An 18,754-nucleotide genomic window follows, 5' to 3' on the forward strand; every position below is an offset into this window, starting at 1 on the left:
GGACGGGTAAGTGGTCAGTAACCGTTCGACTCCACAGGGAACCAGCATCCGAGGATGGTCTCCAGCACCTGCCCCCGACATTCTCTCTGGGAAACTCCTTTGGTCTCATCTACTACCCGGACATGCCACACAACTGCAGGAAATGTGGCGGGAAAGGGCATTCGATGAAGACCTGCAAGGAGGACGCCTGCAGGGTTTGCCGGGTGACAGGACACAGCTCCAAGGACTGCCCAAAGAAGAAGACTTGCAACCTATGTGGACAGGCGGACCACCTTTACAAGGACTGCCCACAGCGGGAGAAATCCTGGGCAAGGGTTGCCGCGGCGACCCAGTATCGGGTAGTCACAGCTTCGTCGACCAAGGCAGCTACGACCAAGGCCACAGAGGCCAAGGACAAGGCGGCCAAGAACCCAGCGACCGTGGCTCCAGCCGATGCCCCAGCAGCCACGGAGTCCAGGGAAAAGAAGGGTAAGAAAACTGTTGCCCCCTCCCTGGCCCCCCCCCCTGTCACCCCTGTCCAAACCCCTCCCCCCCCGGCCAACCCTACTGAGGATTCCACTACCTCCACCTCATTTCCCTACTCCTCAGTTGGTCTCCTCACCCCCCCCCCAAAGCCCACTCTCCCTCCCCAGACCATGAGAGCAGAGGGCCTCAGCACTCTTGCACTTTTCACCGAGGAGGATTTTCCAGCTCTTGTCTCCTCAGGTACAGGCCAAAGGAAAAGGAAGGTGGAAGATAGTCCTGTCGCAGAACCTTCCAAGCTGTTCATTGTGGACCCCAATCCACCCCAGGAAGAGGAGGATGGCCTCCTCCCAGAACCGGACGTGTTGGAGCAGATGGTGGAGTCCCTTGTGGCCGAAGAAGAAATGGAGGAGTCGGAAGCCACTGAGGCACCATCCCTGCTCGATCAGCTAGAAGAAGAGGGTCTGCTGGAGATACCCTTACCAGCAGGTGCCAAAGAGGAAGAACCGCCCGACCGGAGTGGTAACTAAGGCACACCGCCTGCTCTAACTTTCTCTTTCCTCCAATGACTGCTAACATTAACATCTTTTCCATTAATGTTAGGAGCATCAGAGACAAGTTCCGACGTCAGACAATTTTTGCGTTCCTTAACACTCAGTCTAGTGATGTATTTTTCCTGCAGGAATGCTCCCTTCCCTCCTCTAGGTCCTTCAACCATCTGGCCAGGGAGTGGACCCATGGCCCATCCTACTGGTCCGGCGGAGGCGACTGTAGGTCCGCGGGGGTCGCCGTGCTGATCAGGGGAAGCGCCTTCACATTGGACTCTGTTCAGGAAATCGTCTGCGGCAGGTTACTGCTCGTGGATGGCACCTGGGCGGGAGAACCTGTCAGGTTCATCAATGTGTATGCTTCTCCTGTGAAGAGCGATCGACTGGAGCTCCTCCAAGCCCTGCGCCCTCAGCTCGCTACCGCCAGGACGGTAGTGATGGCCGGGGATTTCAACTGCCCGATTGAGGAGGATGGACGCAGTTCTGGAACGGCTGCCAAGTTGGACGTCACATCCAAACTGCTCATTGAGATGGTGACCGAAGCCTCTCTTGTGGACGTTGTTGGCTCCATCGGACACGGATCCGTGAACTATTCATGGTGCCGATCCGATGGCTCGCTGCGTTCCAGGATTGACTTTGTGTTTACCTCTCGGGCGGTTGGGCGGAGTGGGCACTCGATGGTCCCCTGCTTCTTCTCTGACCACAGAGCCATTCACTTTCAAGGTGTGCTGGGCCATGGCTTCCCCATTGGCCCGGGCTCCTGGAAGCTGAACTGCTCTCTGCTGGAAAAGGGTGAGATTCTGGAGGAGCTTAGAGCTGCCTACTCCACGTGGCGGGCCTACAAGGCGGGCTTCCAGTCTGTTTCTGACTGGTGGGAATACGTTAAACTCGAGTTCCGTTTCTTCTTTCAGGCAAAGAGTCAACAACAGGCGTGTCTGAAGAGGAGGGACTTCAGGAGACTCCAGCGTGAGCTGCGTTCCCTGCAGGACCTTCTTCGATGCGGCTGGGACGTGAGAGAGGAGCTGGAGGAGACTAAGAGGAGCCTGAAAAGGCACTTCGAGGAGGAGTCCGAGCGAATTGTCTTCCGTTCCAAAGTGGAGAACCTGGAGAAGGGTGAGAAATGTAACTCGTTCTTTTTCAGGAAACTCCACGCCGGTCACACGCCCATGAATGAACTACGAGACGAGAGTGGAAGCATACGACGCGGGAAAGAGAATGTGATGAAGGTCGTCAGCGACTTCTACAGCGAACTCTACGCCCGCAAGACTACTGACCCCGAGGCCGCCGATAAGTTCCTGTCAGGTATCACTAACCATCTTGACCCTGCAGACGCGGCGGCCATGGACGTTCCTCTGACGGTGGACGAGCTGCTCTCGGCCGCCAAATCCTTTAGTTCTGGCAGGACACCGGGCAGTGACGGCCTCCCAGCAGAGCTCTATGTAGCGCTGGGAGACCTAATCTGTCCGGACCTGTTAGGGCTGTATGAGGAGATGGTGGTGGAGGGCAGAATGCCTCCATCTCTGAGGGAAGGAATGGTCACGATCCTGTACAAGCGTAAAGGAGAGAGGTGCGACCTGAAGAATTGGCGTCCCATCACCCTTCTGAACGTCGACTACAAGATCCTGGCCAAGACGATGGCAACGAGATTGAAGACTGTTATCGGACGGATCATCCACCCGGATCAGACCTGCGGCATCCCCGGACGTCGCATCGCAGACAGCCTGGCTCTCATGCGGGACACGGTCGAGTACATCAAAGCCCGCCGGGTGCACGCAGCCCTGATCTCGTTGGATCAGGAAAAGGCCTTCGACCGTGTTTCCCATGAGTTCCTGGGCAAAGCTCTGCACAGGTTAGGTTTGGGTAACATGTTTTGCTTGTATGTCCAACTAATGTATTTTGATATTCACAGCTCGGTGTTGGTAAACGGCTGGAAGACTGACCCCTTCCCGGTCCTCTCAGGGGTCAGACAAGGCTGTCCTCTGTCACCTCTTCTTTTTGTTTGTGTTATAGAACTCTTTGCAGAGGCTATCCGGCGGAATGGAGAGATCAGAGGGATCACCGCACCAGGACCGGAACGCTTCGAGGTCAAGTGCTCGCTCTACATGGACGACGTGACCGTCTTCTGCGCGGACCGGCGCTCAGTCGACACCCTCGTCCAGACCTGTGAGACCTTCGGACGGGCTTCGGGAGCCAAAGTCAACTGCGGGAAGTCGGAAGCCATGCTCTTCGGGGACTGGCAGCCGGCCTCTTCCGCCCCCTTCCCTTTCAGCATCCAGCCGGATTTCATCAAGGTTCTTGGAGTCTGGTTCGGGAAGGAAGGAGCAGCCCTCAAGTCCTGGGAGGAACGCTTGACCAAGATCACCCAACGGATCGGTCTGTGGAGCCTCAGACGCCTCACCTGTGAGGGCAAAGCACTGGTCCTGCGTAACGAGGTACTGCCCGTGCTGCAGTACACGGCCCAGGCCTGGCCCCCCCTTGCCACCGTGTGCAGGGCCATTACCAGGACGGTGTTTCGTTTTGTCTGGGGATCCAAGATGGACAGAGTAAAGCGGAGCATCATGTACAAGGATCCTCGCAAGGGTGGGAAGGGCGTACCCGATATCCCCACCCTCCTGCGATCCTCCTTCGTATGTGACTGCGTTCGCCGAACTCTGCGAGTCAAGAGAGGTTCCGCGGGTGGGTCCATGTCTCGCTTCTTCCTGCTCCCCCTTTGGAGACGGTTAGGCTGGGACAAGTGGGACAGCTCCTTCCCCTACAACTGGACGGCGCCATGGTTCTACGGAGACGTGGTTCGGTTTGTGAGGGAACACCAACTGGAGGGACTCAAGCCTGATTTGTGGAAGCCAAAGACTATCCACAAACTCATCAGAGCCAAGGACGAAATGGAGAACATTCCAGGACTTCATCACGACACACTGGAGACTGTTTGGACAAACGTGTCATCGGCTGGATTGACCAACGGGCACAAGGACTTGTCATGGATGGCGATACAGGGCGGACTGCCCGTCCGGTCATTCATGCACGCCCGGAACCTGTGCAAAACCCGGTACTGCCCAAGGTGCCCCTTTGTGGAGGAAACATCGCTGCACGCCTTTTGGGACTGCCGTTTCGCACAGCGCCTGTTGGTTGCCCTGGAGGATGACCTGAGGAACTCCGTCCCCAGAGGGAGCCTATCGTACCATTCCGTACTTTATGGACTCTTCCCTGGGGCGCACACCGTTGGAGCCATCCAGGAGGCTTGGCGCCTTATGAACTGCTTTAAGGACGCTATTTGGGTCGCCAGGAACCGGCTCATCTTGAAGAGGGAGAGGATGTCTATCCAGGATTGCCGCAGGCTGATCCACAGCCTGCTCAGAGACTATTCCATCATGGACAGTCCGGACGACAGCGCCGAGGAGGAGGTTTAGACCTCTTCCATGCCCCCTCCCTCCTTTTCCCGTTATGTGCGTCTTTCAATAAAGCTTCGGGCCTGTGATTTCCCCACCCTATCCCCCTTTTCCCCTACCCCCATCCCCCAATCGCCGGTTCGTCGTTATTTATTGTCTAACTTTTTCTTTCAGCTTGAGTGTTATGGATAAGCATAGGAGCGTGATGTATAGTTTAGTGCGTCGTACTCTATGGCTATGTAAGAAGGATTGTATATTTCTGTGTGTACGGGGCTGCGGCACTGTACACGGTTTGTTACCTTTTTGTGAGTAGTGCATGATAATAAAGATGCTGTTAAATCAAATCTGTTCTTATCAGTTTAATATCTGATACGTCCCCTATCTGGGGACCATATATTAAATGGATTTTTAGAACAGGGAGATGGAAAAAGAGCTTGCTCTGTCCACTCCACGCATTGACCTGGTATTGCAGTACCTCCAGGAACGGTGCACCCCTTCTTAACCCAGTTTCCAAAAGCAGAACTCAATTCACCTGATTCATATTAGCCCGATTTAATGAATTGGAAGAAAGCATACGTCTTCATATGCACCTCAATTTGGCCCATTCACTTTTCACACTTCCTCCTTTTGTTTTTTATCTTTCACACTTTTGACTTTCTTTATTCATCCAAATAGCAAACTCATCACCACTCAACCTGACCAACTCGGCTATGTCCCCGTGCTGCAGTTCTCTGTCTTATCTAGATCATTTGCAATTGAATGGAATAGATCCCTTTTGGACAAAGTGGATTCACCTGCTGCTGCAGTGACCACAGGTGTGATAAGATCTAGAATTGGCATCTGGTGCGATCTCTCCGCTTCCACTCCAAAGAAAGTTACCTGTTTATTCCTATCATGCATTGGTTTTTGGGGTTTTCTTTGAGTAATGATGATCTCTTTAGTAGTCTGTTGGCGCCCTCTCCTGGAGGAATAGTTTGCTTGCTCTTGGACATTCTAAAAGAGAGGTCATGATAGACATTGAGCTTCTGAGCTCAATTGGGGACAGTCATGGGTGATGAATGTTTGCAACCTACTGCGAAGCCTCATACCGCAATATAAGGAACGTCAAATACTAAGAAAGGGCGGCCTATGAAAGAATTACTACTTTCAATAAGTACACTTAAACGGCTAATTGGGAATAGAAAAACTGTAAAAAGCCCTCTGAGAAAGCCCCCCTCTAACCTTTGATAGTAAGCTTTTCTGTAGTCTGCCTGTTGATGTATTTTCCGTTTGAACTGTGCACAACATGAAGAGACGGAACACTGGCGGCTTGTCACAATGCCCCCCGATGACATCACAATAGCGCTGCTGCCTAGAAAACAAGCTGCGCAGAAGAAGTTGTTCTTTGGGTGGGAGGGTGGGCTAGTGGAAGGAGGGGGCAATCTCTTTTTTTCCCGGGTGGTAGGGGGATGACAGGAGAAGGGAAGCGGGTGGTGAGAAAGGTACAGAGGGCAGGGTTTGGGGGCTGGGAAGGAAAGGGAAAAGATTAGGGTTTGGGGATGATGAAAGGGCTTTCTACGGGTAAGGATGGCAAAGGGTGGCAGTGACGGAAAGTCAGGCAACCTGTCCTGTCCGTCTTTTTGTATCGTGAATTGGAAAGACTGCAAGGGGGAGGGGAGTTGCTTGCGCCCTAAAGGAGGAGTTATTCAGATTCATTGCAGTGGGCGGCGGCTGCAAAACGCACCATTCTTCTTGTTTTTGCTCTGCAAAGCAGCCTTTTCAAGGGTTGGCTTGGGTGACAAAATGTCTTGTGTAGGCGTGGGTTTGTCTCCCTCTCGCTCTCTCTCCCTAAGATGTGTCCGGCATAGGCCAGGGTGCCACTCGAGGCCCAAACCAATTCTGGTTATCGCTTCTCGGCCTTTTGGCTAAGATCAAGTGTAGTATCTGTTCTTATCAGTTTAATATCTGATACGTCCCCTATCTGGGGACCATATATTAAATGGATTTTTAGAACAGGGAGATGGAAAAAGAGCTTGCTCTGTCCACTCCACGCATTGACCTGGTATTGCAGTACCTCCAGGAACGGTGCACCCCTTCTTAACCCAGTTTCCAAAAGCAGAACTCAATTCACCTGATTCATATTAGCCCGATTTAATGAATTGGAAGAAAGCATACGTCTTCATATGCACCTCAATTTGGCCCATTCACTTTTCACACTTCCTCCTTTTGTTTTTTATCTTTCACACTTTTGACTTTCTTTATTCATCCAAATAGCAAACTCATCACCACTCAACCTGACCAACTCGGCTATGTCCCCGTGCTGCAGTTCTCTGTCTTATCTAGATCATTTGCAATTGAATGGAATAGATCCCTTTTGGACAAAGTGGATTCACCTGCTGCTGCAGTGACCACAGGTGTGATAAGATCTAGAATTGGCATCTGGTGCGATCTCTCCGCTTCCACTCCAAAGAAAGTTACCTGTTTATTCCTATCATGCATTGGTTTTTGGGGTTTTCTTTGAGTAATGATGATCTCTTTAGTAGTCTGTTGGCGCCCTCTCCTGGAGGAATAGTTTGCTTGCTCTTGGACATTCTAAAAGAGAGGTCATGATAGACATTGAGCTTCTGAGCTCAATTGGGGACAGTCATGGGTGATGAATGTTTGCAACCTACTGCGAAGCCTCATACCGCAATATAAGGAACGTCAAATACTAAGAAAGGGCGGCCTATGAAAGAATTACTACTTTCAATAAGTACACTTAAACGGCTAATTGGGAATAGAAAAACTGTAAAAAGCCCTCTGAGAAAGCCCCCCTCTAACCTTTGATAGTAAGCTTTTCTGTAGTCTGCCTGTTGATGTATTTTCCGTTTGAACTGTGCACAACATGAAGAGACGGAACACTGGCGGCTTGTCACAATGCCCCCCGATGACATCACAATAGCGCTGCTGCCTAGAAAACAAGCTGCGCAGAAGAAGTTGTTCTTTGGGTGGGAGGGTGGGCTAGTGGAAGGAGGGGGCAATCTCTTTTTTTCCCGGGTGGTAGGGGGATGACAGGAGAAGGGAAGCGGGTGGTGAGAAAGGTACAGAGGGCAGGGTTTGGGGGCTGGGAAGGAAAGGGAAAAGATTAGGGTTTGGGGATGATGAAAGGGCTTTCTACGGGTAAGGATGGCAAAGGGTGGCAGTGACGGAAAGTCAGGCAACCTGTCCTGTCCGTCTTTTTGTATCGTGAATTGGAAAGACTGCAAGGGGGAGGGGAGTTGCTTGCGCCCTAAAGGAGGAGTTATTCAGATTCATTGCAGTGGGCGGCGGCTGCAAAACGCACCATTCTTCTTGTTTTTGCTCTGCAAAGCAGCCTTTTCAAGGGTTGGCTTGGGTGACAAAATGTCTTGTGTAGGCGTGGGTTTGTCTCCCTCTCGCTCTCTCTCCCTAAGATGTGTCCGGCATAGGCCAGGGTGCCACTCGAGGCCCAAACCAATTCTGGTTATCGCTTCTCGGCCTTTTGGCTAAGATCAAGTGTAGTATCTGTTCTTATCAGTTTAATATCTGATACGTCCCCTATCTGGGGACCATATATTAAATGGATTTTTAGAACAGGGAGATGGAAAAAGAGCTTGCTCTGTCCACTCCACGCATTGACCTGGTATTGCAGTACCTCCAGGAACGGTGCACCCCTTCTTAACCCAGTTTCCAAAAGCAGAACTCAATTCACCTGATTCATATTAGCCCGATTTAATGAATTGGAAGAAAGCATACGTCTTCATATGCACCTCAATTTGGCCCATTCACTTTTCACACTTCCTCCTTTTGTTTTTTATCTTTCACACTTTTGACTTTCTTTATTCATCCAAATAGCAAACTCATCACCACTCAACCTGACCAACTCGGCTATGTCCCCGTGCTGCAGTTCTCTGTCTTATCTAGATCATTTGCAATTGAATGGAATAGATCCCTTTTGGACAAAGTGGATTCACCTGCTGCTGCAGTGACCACAGGTGTGATAAGATCTAGAATTGGCATCTGGTGCGATCTCTCCGCTTCCACTCCAAAGAAAGTTACCTGTTTATTCCTATCATGCATTGGTTTTTGGGGTTTTCTTTGAGTAATGATGATCTCTTTAGTAGTCTGTTGGCGCCCTCTCCTGGAGGAATAGTTTGCTTGCTCTTGGACATTCTAAAAGAGAGGTCATGATAGACATTGAGCTTCTGAGCTCAATTGGGGACAGTCATGGGTGATGAATGTTTGCAACCTACTGCGAAGCCTCATACCGCAATATAAGGAACGTCAAATACTAAGAAAGGGCGGCCTATGAAAGAATTACTACTTTCAATAAGTACACTTAAACGGCTAATTGGGAATAGAAAAACTGTAAAAAGCCCTCTGAGAAAGCCCCCCTCTAACCTTTGATAGTAAGCTTTTCTGTAGTCTGCCTGTTGATGTATTTTCCGTTTGAACTGTGCACAACATGAAGAGACGGAACACTGGCGGCTTGTCACAATGCCCCCCGATGACATCACAATAGCGCTGCTGCCTAGAAAACAAGCTGCGCAGAAGAAGTTGTTCTTTGGGTGGGAGGGTGGGCTAGTGGAAGGAGGGGGCAATCTCTTTTTTTCCCGGGTGGTAGGGGGATGACAGGAGAAGGGAAGCGGGTGGTGAGAAAGGTACAGAGGGCAGGGTTTGGGGGCTGGGAAGGAAAGGGAAAAGATTAGGGTTTGGGGATGATGAAAGGGCTTTCTACGGGTAAGGATGGCAAAGGGTGGCAGTGACGGAAAGTCAGGCAACCTGTCCTGTCCGTCTTTTTGTATCGTGAATTGGAAAGACTGCAAGGGGGAGGGGAGTTGCTTGCGCCCTAAAGGAGGAGTTATTCAGATTCATTGCAGTGGGCGGCGGCTGCAAAACGCACCATTCTTCTTGTTTTTGCTCTGCAAAGCAGCCTTTTCAAGGGTTGGCTTGGGTGACAAAATGTCTTGTGTAGGCGTGGGTTTGTCTCCCTCTCGCTCTCTCTCCCTAAGATGTGTCCGGCATAGGCCAGGGTGCCACTCGAGGCCCAAACCAATTCTGGTTATCGCTTCTCGGCCTTTTGGCTAAGATCAAGTGTAGTATCTGTTCTTATCAGTTTAATATCTGATACGTCCCCTATCTGGGGACCATATATTAAATGGATTTTTAGAACAGGGAGATGGAAAAAGAGCTTGCTCTGTCCACTCCACGCATTGACCTGGTATTGCAGTACCTCCAGGAACGGTGCACCCCTTCTTAACCCAGTTTCCAAAAGCAGAACTCAATTCACCTGATTCATATTAGCCCGATTTAATGAATTGGAAGAAAGCATACGTCTTCATATGCACCTCAATTTGGCCCATTCACTTTTCACACTTCCTCCTTTTGTTTTTTATCTTTCACACTTTTGACTTTCTTTATTCATCCAAATAGCAAACTCATCACCACTCAACCTGACCAACTCGGCTATGTCCCCGTGCTGCAGTTCTCTGTCTTATCTAGATCATTTGCAATTGAATGGAATAGATCCCTTTTGGACAAAGTGGATTCACCTGCTGCTGCAGTGACCACAGGTGTGATAAGATCTAGAATTGGCATCTGGTGCGATCTCTCCGCTTCCACTCCAAAGAAAGTTACCTGTTTATTCCTATCATGCATTGGTTTTTGGGGTTTTCTTTGAGTAATGATGATCTCTTTAGTAGTCTGTTGGCGCCCTCTCCTGGAGGAATAGTTTGCTTGCTCTTGGACATTCTAAAAGAGAGGTCATGATAGACATTGAGCTTCTGAGCTCAATTGGGGACAGTCATGGGTGATGAATGTTTGCAACCTACTGCGAAGCCTCATACCGCAATATAAGGAACGTCAAATACTAAGAAAGGGCGGCCTATGAAAGAATTACTACTTTCAATAAGTACACTTAAACGGCTAATTGGGAATAGAAAAACTGTAAAAAGCCCTCTGAGAAAGCCCCCCTCTAACCTTTGATAGTAAGCTTTTCTGTAGTCTGCCTGTTGATGTATTTTCCGTTTGAACTGTGCACAACATGAAGAGACGGAACACTGGCGGCTTGTCACAATGCCCCCCGATGACATCACAATAGCGCTGCTGCCTAGAAAACAAGCTGCGCAGAAGAAGTTGTTCTTTGGGTGGGAGGGTGGGCTAGTGGAAGGAGGGGGCAATCTCTTTTTTTCCCGGGTGGTAGGGGGATGACAGGAGAAGGGAAGCGGGTGGTGAGAAAGGTACAGAGGGCAGGGTTTGGGGGCTGGGAAGGAAAGGGAAAAGATTAGGGTTTGGGGATGATGAAAGGGCTTTCTACGGGTAAGGATGGCAAAGGGTGGCAGTGACGGAAAGTCAGGCAACCTGTCCTGTCCGTCTTTTTGTATCGTGAATTGGAAAGACTGCAAGGGGGAGGGGAGTTGCTTGCGCCCTAAAGGAGGAGTTATTCAGATTCATTGCAGTGGGCGGCGGCTGCAAAACGCACAATTCTTCTTGTTTTTGCTCTGCAAAGCAGCCTTTTCAAGGGTTGGCTTGGGTGACAAAATGTCTTGTGTAGGCGTGGGTTTGTCTCCCTCTCGCTCTCTCTCCCTAAGATGTGTCCGGCATAGGCCAGGGTGCCACTCGAGGCCCAAACCAATTCTGGTTATCGCTTCTCGGCCTTTTGGCTAAGATCAAGTGTAGTATCTGTTCTTATCAGTTTAATATCTGATACGTCCCCTATCTGGGGACCATATATTAAATGGATTTTTAGAACAGGGAGATGGAAAAAGAGCTTGCTCTGTCCACTCCACGCATTGACCTGGTATTGCAGTACCTCCAGGAACGGTGCACCCCTTCTTAACCCAGTTTCCAAAAGCAGAACTCAATTCACCTGATTCATATTAGCCCGATTTAATGAATTGGAAGAAAGCATACGTCTTCATATGCACCTCAATTTGGCCCATTCACTTTTCACACTTCCTCCTTTTGTTTTTTATCTTTCACACTTTTGACTTTCTTTATTCATCCAAATAGCAAACTCATCACCACTCAACCTGACCAACTCGGCTATGTCCCCGTGCTGCAGTTCTCTGTCTTATCTAGATCATTTGCAATTGAATGGAATAGATCCCTTTTGGACAAAGTGGATTCACCTGCTGCTGCAGTGACCACAGGTGTGATAAGATCTAGAATTGGCATCTGGTGCGATCTCTCCGCTTCCACTCCAAAGAAAGTTACCTGTTTATTCCTATCATGCATTGGTTTTTGGGGTTTTCTTTGAGTAATGATGATCTCTTTAGTAGTCTGTTGGCGCCCTCTCCTGGAGGAATAGTTTGCTTGCTCTTGGACATTCTAAAAGAGAGGTCATGATAGACATTGAGCTTCTGAGCTCAATTGGGGACAGTCATGGGTGATGAATGTTTGCAACCTACTGCGAAGCCTCATACCGCAATATAAGGAACGTCAAATACTAAGAAAGGGCGGCCTATGAAAGAATTACTACTTTCAATAAGTACACTTAAACGGCTAATTGGGAATAGAAAAACTGTAAAAAGCCCTCTGAGAAAGCCCCCCTCTAACCTTTGATAGTAAGCTTTTCTGTAGTCTGCCTGTTGATGTATTTTCCGTTTGAACTGTGCACAACATGAAGAGACGGAACACTGGCGGCTTGTCACAATGCCCCCCGATGACATCACAATAGCGCTGCTGCCTAGAAAACAAGCTGCGCAGAAGAAGTTGTTCTTTGGGTGGGAGGGTGGGCTAGTGGAAGGAGGGGGCAATCTCTTTTTTTCCCGGGTGGTAGGGGGATGACAGGAGAAGGGAAGCGGGTGGTGAGAAAGGTACAGAGGGCAGGGTTTGGGGGCTGGGAAGGAAAGGGAAAAGATTAGGGTTTGGGGATGATGAAAGGGCTTTCTACGGGTAAGGATGGCAAAGGGTGGCAGTGACGGAAAGTCAGGCAACCTGTCCTGTCCGTCTTTTTGTATCGTGAATTGGAAAGACTGCAAGGGGGAGGGGAGTTGCTTGCGCCCTAAAGGAGGAGTTATTCAGATTCATTGCAGTGGGCGGCGGCTGCAAAACGCACCATTCTTCTTGTTTTTGCTCTGCAAAGCAGCCTTTTCAAGGGTTGGCTTGGGTGACAAAATGTCTTGTGTAGGCGTGGGTTTGTCTCCCTCTCGCTCTCTCTCCCTAAGATGTGTCCGGCATAGGCCAGGGTGCCACTCGAGGCCCAAACCAATTCTGGTTATCGCTTCTCGGCCTTTTGGCTAAGATCAAGTGTAGTATCTGTTCTTATCAGTTTAATATCTGATACGTCCCCTATCTGGGGACCATATATTAAATGGATTTTTAGAACAGGGAGATGGAAAAAGAGCTTGCTCTGTCCACTCCACGCATTGACCTGGTATTGCAGTACCTCCAGGAACGGTGCACCCCTTCTTAACCCAGTTTCCAAAAGCAGAACTCAATTCACCTGATTCATATTAGCCCGATTTAATGAATTGGAAGAAAGCATACGTCTTCATATGCACCTCAATTTGGCCCATTCACTTTTCACACTTCCTCCTTTTGTTTTTTATCTTTCACACTTTTGACTTTCTTTATTCATCCAAATAGCAAACTCATCACCACTCAACCTGACCAACTCGGCTATGTCCCCGTGCTGCAGTTCTCTGTCTTATCTAGATCATTTGCAATTGAATGGAATAGATCCCTTTTGGACAAAGTGGATTCACCTGCTGCTGCAGTGACCACAGGTGTGATAAGATCTAGAATTGGCATCTGGTGCGATCTCTCCGCTTCCACTCCAAAGAAAGTTACCTGTTTATTCCTATCATGCATTGGTTTTTGGGGTTTTCTTTGAGTAATGATGATCTCTTTAGTAGTCTGTTGGCGCCCTCTCCTGGAGGAATAGTTTGCTTGCTCTTGGACATTCTAAAAGAGAGGTCATGATAGACATTGAGCTTCTGAGCTCAATTGGGGACAGTCATGGGTGATGAATGTTTGCAACCTACTGCGAAGCCTCATACCGCAATATAAGGAACGTCAAATACTAAGAAAGGGCGGCCTATGAAAGAATTACTACTTTCAATAAGTACACTTAAACGGCTAATTGGGAATAGAAAAACTGTAAAAAGCCCTCTGAGAAAGCCCCCCTCTAACCTTTGATAGTAAGCTTTTCTGTAGTCTGCCTGTTGATGTATTTTCCGTTTGAACTGTGCACAACATGAAGAGACGGAACACTGGCGGCTTGTCACAATGCCCCCCGATGACATCACAATAGCGCTGCTGCCTAGAAAACAAGCTGCGCAGAAGAAGTTGTTCTTTGGGTGGGAGGGTGGGCTAGTGGAAGGAGGGGGCAATCTCTTTTTTTCCCGGGTGGTAGGGGGATGACAGGAGAAGGGAAGCGGGTGGTGAGAAAGGTACAGAGGGCAGGGTTTGGGGGCTGGGAAGGAAAGGGAAAAGATTAGGGTTTGGGGATGATGAAAGGGCTTTCTACGGGTAAGGATGGCAAAGGGTGGCAGTGACGGAAAGTCAGGCAACCTGTCCTGTCCGTCTTTTTGTATCGTGAATTGGAAAGACTGCAAGGGGGAGGGGAGTTGCTTGCGCCCTAAAGGAGGAGTTATTCAGATTCATTGCAGTGGGCGGCGGCTGCAAAACGCACCATTCTTCTTGTTTTTGCTCTGCAAAGCAGCCTTTTCAAGGGTTGGCTTGGGTGACAAAATGTCTTGTGTAGGCGTGGGTTTGTCTCCCTCTCGCTCTCTCTCCCTAAGATGTGTCCGGCATAGGCCAGGGTGCCACTCGAGGCCCAAACCAATTCTGGTTATCGCTTCTCGGCCTTTTGGCTAAGATCAAGTGTAGTATCGTTCGAAAAGGTGGTTTAAGGCTCCGGCCACCTTAGTACAATGATGCAATGCACACTGGAAGGTTGCACTTGTTAGTACTTTGGGAGGATAGTATATCCATCTAGAGGAAACCATGGCCCTACCAGGATCGAGGCTATTAGACTGAGTAAGTGTGGGGGTTATGGTGCAATGTGCCCCAGGAATGGACACCCTGGAGGGAGTCTGAACTTGCTAGGTTGGGACCCTGGTAAGCCTCAGACTCTGTCGCACGCCGCGCCTTGCCTATTCATACTTTCCAAGCATATTGCCCTATCCCGGCCTTCTGGCTAAGAAGGGAAATTTTTATAATCCCGGTCGGAGGTCCGGTCAGCTTTGGGCTGAGAAACCAACACCCGGTTGGAGGTCCGGGTCAGCTTTGGCTGAGAAACCAACACCCGGTTGGAGGTCCGGTTAGCCTTGGGCTGAGAAACCAACACCCGGTTGGAGGTCCGGTCAGCCTTGGGCTGAGAAACCAACACCCGGTTGGAGGTCCGGTCAGCCTTGGGCTGAGAAACCAACACCGGTTGACGGTCCGGGCAGTCTCGGCTGCGAAACCAACGACTAGTAGCTCCCTACTCCACTTGGGTAAGATGCCTCGGTGGACGCTGGGAGCAACAACAAGGCTCAACCAGGCTTCGGCTTGGGGGAGCACCGAAGATCCCTGACCCTCGCTGTGGCCTTCTGGCTCGGAGGGACGGGGTTGATTTTTGGGGATCCTCTTCTCACGGAGGGGTCCACACGAATCCTAGCCTTTGCACTGTTTTTGGTGTGACTTCGGTCATGCATTTTTGCGGTGCTTTGGAAAGCTTCATTAAATCAAAAATCTGTTCTTATCAGTTTAATATCTGATACGTCCCCTATCTGGGGACCATATATTAAATGGATTTTTAGAACAGGGAGATGGAAAAAGAGCTTGCTCTGTCCACTCCACGCATTGACCTGGTATTGCAGTACCTCCAGGAACGGTGCACCCCTTCTTAACCCAGTTTCCAAAAGCAGAACTCAATTCACCTGATTCATATTAGCCCGATTTAATGAATTGGAAGAAAGCATACGTCTTCATATGCACCTCAATTTGGCCCATTCACTTTTCACACTTCCTCCTTTTGTTTTTTATCTTTCACACTTTTGACTTTCTTTATTCATCCAAATAGCAAACTCATCACCACTCAACCTGACCAACTCGGCTATGTCCCCGTGCTGCAGTTCTCTGTCTTATCTAGATCATTTGCAATTGAATGGAATAGATCCCTTTTGGACAAAGTGGATTCACCTGCTGCTGCAGTGACCACAGGTGTGATAAGATCTAGAATTGGCATCTGGTGCGATCTCTCCGCTTCCACTCCAAAGAAAGTTACCTGTTTATTCCTATCATGCATTGGTTTTTGGGGTTTTCTTTGAGTAATGATGATCTCTTTAGTAGTCTGTTGGCGCCCTCTCCTGGAGGAATAGTTTGCTTGCTCTTGGACATTCTAAAAGAGAGGTCATGATAGACATTGAGCTTCTGAGCTCAATTGGGGACAGTCATGGGTGATGAATGTTTGCAACCTACTGCGAAGCCTCATACCGCAATATAAGGAACGTCAAATACTAAGAAAGGGCGGCCTATGAAAGAATTACTACTTTCAATAAGTACACTTAAACGGCTAATTGGGAATAGAAAAACTGTAAAAAGCCCTCTGAGAAAGCCCCCCTCTAACCTTTGATAGTAAGCTTTTCTGTAGTCTGCCTGTTGATGTATTTTCCGTTTGAACTGTGCACAACATGAAGAGACGGAACACTGGCGGCTTGTCACAATGCCCCCCGATGACATCACAATAGCGCTGCTGCCTAGAAAACAAGCTGCGCAGAAGAAGTTGTTCTTTGGGTGGGAGGGTGGGCTAGTGGAAGGAGGGGGCAATCTCTTTTTTTCCCGGGTGGTAGGGGGATGACAGGAGAAGGGAAGCGGGTGGTGAGAAAGGTACAGAGGGCAGGGTTTGGGGGCTGGGAAGGAAAGGGAAAAGATTAGGGTTTGGGGATGATGAAAGGGCTTTCTACGGGTAAGGATGGCAAAGGGTGGCAGTGACGGAAAGTCAGGCAACCTGTCCTGTCCGTCTTTTTGTATCGTGAATTGGAAAGACTGCAAGGGGGAGGGGAGTTGCTTGCGCCCTAAAGGAGGAGTTATTCAGATTCATTGCAGTGGGCGGCGGCTGCAAAACGCACCATTCTTCTTGTTTTTGCTCTGCAAAGCAGCCTTTTCAAGGGTTGGCTTGGGTGACAAAATGTCTTGTGTAGGCGTGGGTTTGTCTCCCTCTCGCTCTCTCTCCCTAAGATGTGTCCGGCATAGGCCAGGGTGCCACTCGAGGCCCAAACCAATTCTGGTTATCGCTTCTCGGCCTTTTGGCTAAGATCAAGTGTAGTATCTGTTCTTATCAGTTTAATATCTGATACGTCCCCTATCTGGGGACCATATATTAAATGGATTTTTAGAACAGGGAGATGGAAAAAGAGCTTGCTCTGTCCACTCCACGCATTGACCTGGTATTGCAGTACCTCCAGGAACGGTGCACCCCTTCTTAACCCAGTTTCCAAAAGCAGAACTCAATTCACCTGATTCATATTAGCCCGATTTAATGAATTGGAAGAAAGCATACGTCTTCATATGCACCTCAATTTGGCCCATTCACTTTTCACACTTCCTCCTTTTGTTTTTTATCTTTCACACTTTTGACTTTCTTTATTCATCCAAATAGCAAACTCATCACCACTCAACCTGACCAACTCGGCTATGTCCCCGTGCTGCAGTTCTCTGTCTTATCTAGATCATTTGCAATTGAATGGAATAGATCCCTTTTGGACAAAGTGGATTGACCTGCTGCTGCAGTGACCACAGGTGTGATAAGATCTAGAATTGGCATCTGGTGCGATCTCTCCGCTTCCACTCCAAAGAAAGTTACCTGTTTATTCCTATCATGCATTGGTTTTTGGGGTTTTCTTTGAGTAATGATGATCTCTTTAGTAGTCTGTTGGCGCCCTCTCCTGGAGGAATAGTTTGCTTGCTCTTGGACATTCTAAAAGAGAGGTCATGATAGACATTGAGCTTCTGAGCTCAATTGGGGACAGTCATGGGTGATGAATGTTTGCAACCTACTGCGAAGCCTCATACCGCAATATAAGGAACGTCAAATACTAAGAAAGGGCGGCCTATGAAAGAATTACTACTTTCAATAAGTACACTTAAACGGCTAATTGGGAATAGAAAAACTGTAAAAAGCCCTCTGAGAAAGCCCCCCTCTAACCTTTGATAGTAAGCTTTTCTGTAGTCTGCCTGTTGATGTATTTTCCGTTTGAACTGTGCACAACATGAAGAGACGGAACACTGGCGGCTTGTCACAATGCCCCCCGATGACATCACAATAGCGCTGCTGCCTAGAAAACAAGCTGCGCAGAAGAAGTTGTTCTTTGGGTGGGAGGGTGGGCTAGTGGAAGGAGGGGGCAATCTCTTTTTTTCCCGGGTGGTAGGGGGATGACAGGAGAAGGGAAGCGGGTGGTGAGAAAGGTACAGAGGGCAGGGTTTGGGGGCTGGGAAGGAAAGGGAAAAGATTAGGGTTTGGGGATGATGAAAGGGCTTTCTACGGGTAAGGATGGCAAAGGGTGGCAGTGACGGAAAGTCAGGCAACCTGTCCTGTCCGTCTTTTTGTATCGTGAATTGGAAAGACTGCAAGGGGGAGGGGAGTTGCTTGCGCCCTAAAGGAGGAGTTATTCAGATTCATTGCAGTGGGCGGCGGCTGCAAAACGCACCATTCTTCTTGTTTTTGCTCTGCAAAGCAGCCTTTTCAAGGGTTGGCTTGGGTGACAAAATGTCTTGTGTAGGCGTGGGTTTGTCTCCCTCTCGCTCTCTCTCCCTAAGATGTGTCCGGCATAGGCCAGGGTGCCACTCGAGGCCCAAACCAATTCTGGTTATCGCTTCTCGGCCTTTTGGCTAAGATCAAGTGTAGTATCTGTTCTTATCAGTTTAATATCTGATACGTCCCCTATCTGGGGACCATATATTAAATGGATTTTTAGAACAGGGAGATGGAAAAAGAGCTTGCTCTGTCCACTCCACGCATTGACCTGGTATTGCAGTACCTCCAGGAACGGTGCACCCCTTCTTAACCCAGTTTCCAAAAGCAGAACTCAATTCACCTGATTCATATTAGCCCGATTTAATGAATTGGAAGAAAGCATACGTCTTCATATGCACCTCAATTTGGCCCATTCACTTTTCACACTTCCTCCTTTTGTTTTTTATCTTTCACACTTTTGACTTTCTTTATTCATCCAAATAGCAAACTCATCACCACTCAACCTGACCAACTCGGCTATGTCCCCGTGCTGCAGTTCTCTGTCTTATCTAGATCATTTGCAATTGAATGGAATAGATCCCTTTTGGACAAAGTGGATTCACCTGCTGCTGCAGTGACCACAGGTGTGATAAGATCTAGAATTGGCATCTGGTGCGATCTCTCCGCTTCCACTCCAAAGAAAGTTACCTGTTTATTCC

General features: G+C 49.0%; 8 non-coding genes and 2 pseudogenes across 8 annotated transcripts; all 10 read left to right on the plus strand.

Annotated features, from left to right (window-relative positions):
- The first annotated feature begins 4,691 nt into the window (after positions 1 to 4,691).
- Positions 4,692 to 4,893, plus strand: LOC142270133 (U2 spliceosomal RNA; annotated as a pseudogene).
- Positions 4,894 to 6,280: 1,387 nt separating this feature from the next.
- LOC142270104 (U2 spliceosomal RNA) lies at positions 6,281 to 6,471 on the plus strand. Its single transcript, XR_012735469.1, has one exon. It is a non-coding gene; the product is annotated as a U2 spliceosomal RNA (small nuclear RNA).
- A 1,387-nt stretch (positions 6,472 to 7,858) lies between these two features.
- Positions 7,859 to 8,049, plus strand: LOC142270105 (U2 spliceosomal RNA). The gene has a single exon (XR_012735470.1). It is a non-coding gene; the product is annotated as a U2 spliceosomal RNA (small nuclear RNA).
- Positions 8,050 to 9,436: 1,387 nt separating this feature from the next.
- Positions 9,437 to 9,627, plus strand: LOC142270107 (U2 spliceosomal RNA). Its single transcript, XR_012735472.1, has one exon. It is a non-coding gene; the product is annotated as a U2 spliceosomal RNA (small nuclear RNA).
- A 1,387-nt stretch (positions 9,628 to 11,014) lies between these two features.
- LOC142270108 (U2 spliceosomal RNA) lies at positions 11,015 to 11,205 on the plus strand. The gene has a single exon (XR_012735473.1). It is a non-coding gene; the product is annotated as a U2 spliceosomal RNA (small nuclear RNA).
- Positions 11,206 to 12,592: 1,387 nt separating this feature from the next.
- LOC142270110 (U2 spliceosomal RNA) lies at positions 12,593 to 12,783 on the plus strand. The gene has a single exon (XR_012735474.1). It is a non-coding gene; the product is annotated as a U2 spliceosomal RNA (small nuclear RNA).
- Positions 12,784 to 14,170: 1,387 nt separating this feature from the next.
- On the plus strand, positions 14,171 to 14,312 carry LOC142270153 (U2 spliceosomal RNA; annotated as a pseudogene).
- A 697-nt stretch (positions 14,313 to 15,009) lies between these two features.
- Positions 15,010 to 15,205, plus strand: LOC142270139 (U2 spliceosomal RNA). Its single transcript, XR_012735495.1, has one exon. It is a non-coding gene; the product is annotated as a U2 spliceosomal RNA (small nuclear RNA).
- Positions 15,206 to 16,592: 1,387 nt separating this feature from the next.
- LOC142270111 (U2 spliceosomal RNA) lies at positions 16,593 to 16,783 on the plus strand. Its single transcript, XR_012735475.1, has one exon. It is a non-coding gene; the product is annotated as a U2 spliceosomal RNA (small nuclear RNA).
- Positions 16,784 to 18,170: 1,387 nt separating this feature from the next.
- Positions 18,171 to 18,361, plus strand: LOC142270112 (U2 spliceosomal RNA). Its single transcript, XR_012735476.1, has one exon. It is a non-coding gene; the product is annotated as a U2 spliceosomal RNA (small nuclear RNA).
- Positions 18,362 to 18,754: the final 393 nt, after the last annotated feature.

The sequence above is a fragment of the Anomaloglossus baeobatrachus genome, unplaced genomic scaffold, assembly GCF_048569485.1.
Source record: "Anomaloglossus baeobatrachus isolate aAnoBae1 unplaced genomic scaffold, aAnoBae1.hap1 Scaffold_325, whole genome shotgun sequence".
NCBI classification, from domain to species: Eukaryota; Metazoa; Chordata; class Amphibia; order Anura; family Aromobatidae; genus Anomaloglossus; species Anomaloglossus baeobatrachus.